The sequence below is a fragment of the Chanodichthys erythropterus genome, chromosome 3 (assembly GCF_024489055.1).
Source record: "Chanodichthys erythropterus isolate Z2021 chromosome 3, ASM2448905v1, whole genome shotgun sequence".
Lineage (NCBI taxonomy): Eukaryota > Metazoa > Chordata > Actinopteri > Cypriniformes > Xenocyprididae > Chanodichthys > Chanodichthys erythropterus.
The window spans coordinates 62,927,406-62,933,419 of NC_090223.1; positions in this window are offsets into that span (position 1 = coordinate 62,927,406).

The window sequence follows — 6,014 nt, forward strand, 5'->3', positions numbered from 1 at the left end:
AAAAAAAAGAAAAAAAAAAGAAAGGGGGGAAACCCTTTATATCCTATAATAAAGCCCAGCATCCTTTAAAAAAACCAACAATCCCTTCACCTGTGCTCTGTCATTCATACTAAGTACTGTTTTTAAAGTGAGTTTCTGCACCCCTTGTTCTTTAAATCTGTTATCCATTATCCCCCTCTCCCTCTGATATTTCCTACAATGTAGAATTACATGTTCCACCGATTCCTCTTCCTGACATTGCTCACACATACCCGTCTGATGTTTCCCCACCATTCTTAATGTTTTATTTAGAGCACAGTGTCCCAGCCTTAAGTACCGTTTCCTCTTTTCTATCTCCACCTCCTACCTTATTTAGTTTAATACTCTTTTGGATATAGTATAAATGTCTCCCTTTCTCCTCACTATCCCACATTTCTTGCCATTTTTGGTTAATTTTTTCCCAGATTATACATTTTACTTCTGCTTTACTGATTCTTATTTGCATTTCTACATGTTCCTTCTTTAATGCCTTCTTTGCAACCTTGTCCACTTTTTCATTGCCCTCCACTACTATGTGCGCCGGAACCCAAAAAAAAAAATAACCAGTCCACCTTGGTGTGTTATTCTTGTAACTGAATAGAGAATTTCAAATAAAATATCCTGTCGACTTGAATGGAACGATATTAAACTAACTAGAGCTGAAGCTGAGTTTGAACATATTATGACTTTGTTAATTTTTGCTTTTTCCACCCAACGTAAAGCAACTAAAATTGCCACCATCTCCACTGTACATACTGCTAAATGATTAGATGTTCTTCTATTGATTTCAATTCCTCTTGCTGGAACCACCACACCCATTCCTGTTACCCCTGTTTCAGGGTTCTTAGTGCCATCTGTATATATTTGAGTAAAGTTTTTATATACTTCAGTAGTATAATCATTAAACACCCCAACCAGATCAGCACTTTCTTCTTTCCTTTTCACCTCTAACAAATACCAATCTACCTCTGGACATCTCATCTTCCATGGGGCTATGACTGGATGTACTATTGAAGAGCTGATTTTCATATCAGATACCCCAAGCTCTTTTGCTGTTTTGTTCCCCAAATAACCAAAGTTGTCCTTTTTACTTCCCTCTTTCCTCCAGCATTCCTTCAACACTTCTTTTGTGGGGTGCGAGTCATTATGCCCTTGCAAGTTAACCCAGTAGTTTGCTATTATATGCCGTCTCCTCAGTTCCAATGGCATCTCTCTTACCTCTACCTGAATAGCTGAGACAGGCGATGTGTTAAAAGCTCCACTACACAATCTCAACGCCTGAGCCTGGATCACATCCAAATGTTTCAAATGGAATCGTCAACAATCACAGAAGTGCATAGACTGTTTTACCAGATAATATTTGTATTAAAATTAAAACAGTGAGAAATATGATACAAACAAACACGTTGTATGAGTTTATTCATGTGTCCGAATTGAAACACATTAAAGGTCAAAGTATATATATATATATATATATATAAATATATTATATGAACGTTAATTAGTTAATTTTAGTCTAAAAATGGGTATAAAATGTGTAAAAAGTTATCTTTCAAGTCTTTAAAGGGGCTGATTATGCAAAATTCAAAACTATACCTGTTCTGTCTCCATGCAGTATATATTCTCAGTTTCTGACATTACAGAGAATACGAATTGGACGTCATTTATTCGAAACGCCCACAGCGGTTAAATAATACTTATGGGTTGCGCGGGTTTGTTTTCACAGATAAATATTTATAATCTGTAAAAATGATGGAAATCAAATAGTATCACTTTATGCTGAAGTTCATGAACATTTTATTATGGAACATACAATACATAATGCACATATATATATATATATATCACTACAGTTATGTGTAACCCGTCCGTTATTGCTGTGGAGGAATCACGCTTTTTCATGACCTGTTGAAAGTACCTTCTTGATGCTTTTACACTCTTAAAGCTGCAGTAGGGAGTTTTTAGAAAACGATGACTTAGCCTGAAAATTTGAACAAGCACAACTCACAGGTCACTCCCCCTTGCTCTCTGCTGCGCTACAGCCCTCCCTCCACAGCTCCTCCCCCATCACAACGGAGCCTGCCGTGAACGCGCAGGCTAGTAAGGCGGATAAACAGTTATGGCACATTCACTGGTATGGACGAAACATCAACAATATGATTCACATTGACTATGGCCTGCCCATACTTTGACTTCAAACTTGGTCCTCAAAACATTACGTATTTTGCAGTACATGTAATGTAACTATATGACGTATATGCACTATTTCTATAAGTAATAAATAGCTAGTATGATAATATAACGATAATATGCAAGCAATTATTCTATCGATATGTAATGCTAAATAAGGTTTGCTAGTACATTATTTCAGCAACATGACAAGACAGTGAATTTGTTGGTTTCAATAGTTGCTTTGCACCGCGCGTGACATTTTATCTGTATGTTATGCGGCTAGAGTTTTGACACCGAGTCAATGGGTTCCGACGAGGAATTCACACCCACAGCGACTTCGAGGAGTCAACGGGCGGGGAGAAGAGGAAGCCGTGGTGTGCGCGGAGCATCAGGCAGGGGACGGGGGAGACGGGGCAGAGGTCGCCGAGTGGGTCCAACTCCCGAGCACCTCAGCAGAGAGGACATGGCGCGTGTGGAGAATTTGCGATTAGAGAGGATTGCTTATGAACGTGTAAGTTAGCTCAGTTATAAATGTTTTCCCTTTGCACATCATAATGAATAATATTGTAAATTTAAATTTTGTTTATATAATGTAGGCATATGTAGTGTAATGTTAGCCGTTTATCTGTGGATAATGTGATATTTTTCTGTCATCACTAGGAGCAAATTCAACAATTGAATTTACAACAGACACAACAAGTGTTGGAACAATGTTTGGCACGGGATCCAAGCCTAATCTTTGATGTCCTCAGCCATTTGGGACCTTCTGCTCCTCCATCATTACCTCCTGTCCCTGGGCAACTATCATGGTGCATCTGCCAGAGCTGCAGAGAAATGCCCACTGTGGTGGAGAGGAAGTGCTGCCTCCAACAGCCACCTCTTTGCATTTCAACTCTACTACACATGGATGCATACATTCTGCAGGCGGGAGTCTTGCGTCTGGCCAGGAGGATCTGGAATGACCTGCGTGCTGTAGTTGACCTTCCAGATGAAGGTGACGACAACAGGCAATTTCGACATGCTGCATATAGACAGTTTGTGGCTTGGCAGTGTGGGACTCTGGGTCCTGGTCACAGAGTGGTTATCCCAAGCTGCTGTGTCTGGGCAATCCAGGACTGCTTTCCAGATCCTCATGGACAATACAGGGGATTTATTCCGAGGAGGGTATAGCTGCTGTGCAGTGTTCTTTTAAAAATTTGAATGCTTTCTTGTTGTGTTTAAAAATTTTGCTTATTTAAAATAATATTTCTATTAAAAGTTTGTAAATATTTTTCAATAAAGGGTTTAAAATTGAATTATGTAATTGCTCATTTGTGATAACAAAAGCACCACTTTACCATAGTACCTTACTGAATTACTAAGCCAAGGAATAACAACATCTTCGAAATATTATCTTTTATTTTGCATATTGGTAAAATAAATTGGCTTTTTTTGCAAAGTACTCCTGCACAAGAAAATACGTGAACAGTTTGATTTGTGCTGAAAGATGATTTCTTCACGTGCCTCTATTTCTGGGGCAATGTCTGACCTGTTGAAGGAGCATAAAGAATTTGATGTGTCAGACATTTTGATTCACAAATTAATACATCCAGAGGCGGAAGAAAACACATGCATGTTTAAAAATAATCATAATAAAAAAAAGAAAGGTACTTCTTACCCTGGCCCCTGCTGACTTGGGTTTCCAATAGCTCCTGTGTGGTAGGAGCTGGTACACCGGACAGCACACCATGCTGACGTGGGTCATTTGGTCTCATGGTTGAAAGTCGAGGGAGTCCACGTCCTGATGACACCCGTTTCCTTACAATTTTCCTCTGAATTTCTGGGATGTAATGGTAGTCCTTTTCCTCTTTTATGGCATACAAACTCCACTTTCTGGACTTCTTATTATAGAGTTTGCGATATCTGAAATTAGATATTTGACAGACAATGAAAACAAATGAAAATATTTATATTCTATGTCTTTTTTTTTTTTTTTATATATATGTTAAAGTAATAAGCACAATAAATATTAACTTGACATCCCACGCCTCACTTTGCTGTAGTGATGTGAGTCTATTAGTATTCCAAAATACAAATGCTAATCAATAGAAATAGGCTATAATTCTGTTTAGGCTAGTAACTGCAGATTATGTTCTGACATTACACAGAGATTGCAATGCAGAGGTCTGTAATACAATGCACTTTTCAATGGGCAAATAATCACATTTACTACCTAACACTCCTGATAAGACATTATGCATAGTACATACTCTATCGACCCATCAGGCCTTCTCTTGGGTGGTCTGTGAACATGGTTGTTGTAATCCAGGCCATCCAGTAAGATTCGGGCTTCATATACAGTAGGGCTGAAACTGAAGCGCTTGCTGGCATACATCAAGATATGATTATGAAAAGACTCCAGCTCAGCGGTTGACCTACAAATTCAGTGAGAACTGTAATATTATATACATTTTTTCATAACAGTAATATATGTATAAACAATGAACAGTGTTTTACAGGTGACATGACAGGAAAATTAATAAGGATAATCTTACCTAAAGTGCAAGTACTTGTGTACGTCCTTCAGCTAGCGTTCATTGAGAATGATTTCTGATAAAGCCTGATGGGCCACAGAACCCTTCTCTATCCACCCCTTGTCTCTGTGCTCCTCCAAAGGACCATGCTGACAGGCATCCAGTGACCACTCGTGCTCTCCCGTGACATGGTGAAGAAGGCCAATCCACATGTTCTAACAGTTTAAAATTACTTTTAGAATAATTAAACATACAATTTGTATAGTAGTTGCATTTCTTTCCCGTAATGCTTCACTGATGCCTTGATAACTAATACATTTCCCATGCAGTAATGAACAATACCAAGTTCTACAAAAACCTGCTGTTTTTACCCCACATGTCAACAACACCTGGGTGCTGAAGTATTAAAGAAACTTTCATCTAGTATGTTTGGGTGAGTAATAGTATTACTCACAAAAGTCATCATAGTTTTCAGCCATCTTGCAGCAGAACCAGAAATGATTGCAGACATCCTTGTTCCACTGCAGAAGAATGGAACAACCCCTTTGCTGCCCTGCCTAAGTGTACATAAAATAAAAAATACAAAAATACAAATATAGGAGTAAAATATACAAGTTTGACAATAGTGAAGTACATTTTTTAATCATAAAAACTTACAGCATGTATCTTCTTGCCCAAGTTTTTTGGAACCATGCCACATGTCTAGAGTATGCAGCACTCCGCTATCCTTGTATTTTCCTTTGACTGGGTCTTTGGAATAAGAGGGCAACAGAAATATAATTAGATATACTGTTTCATTGTCAGATTAAATCCTTAGAGGTCAAGCAAACACTTACTATTAGTATTAGAAAACCCAGGACTGTCCATACGCCCATCACCTATAAAAAAATAACATATGCACAAGAAACAAAAAAAACCTTGTCAAACCTGGGGACAACAGTGTCAGCAGAGATGCATGTGAACATTGCCTGAGGTGCTATAATTATACTCACCAAGTACTACAACATTGTCCTTTGACTGCAGCCTGGAAACTACTTCTGCTCTGTTGTTGTTCCAAAAGTCTTTGGTATCAACACAGTAGGTGTCCTGTATTTTGAAGAAGGTTGACCGCTCCACTATTCCCATATTCATAAACTTGAAGAGCAATGCAACTTTGACATAATTGTTGCCAGACAGTAATATATTTGATGCCAAAAGGAAGTCCCCAGCTTGCATCCCATACTTGAATGTAGGCTGGGAGTTCCATTGCCACACACAATGATTTTGGACAGATCTGGAAAATATATTTATAAACACATTTAACATTACATT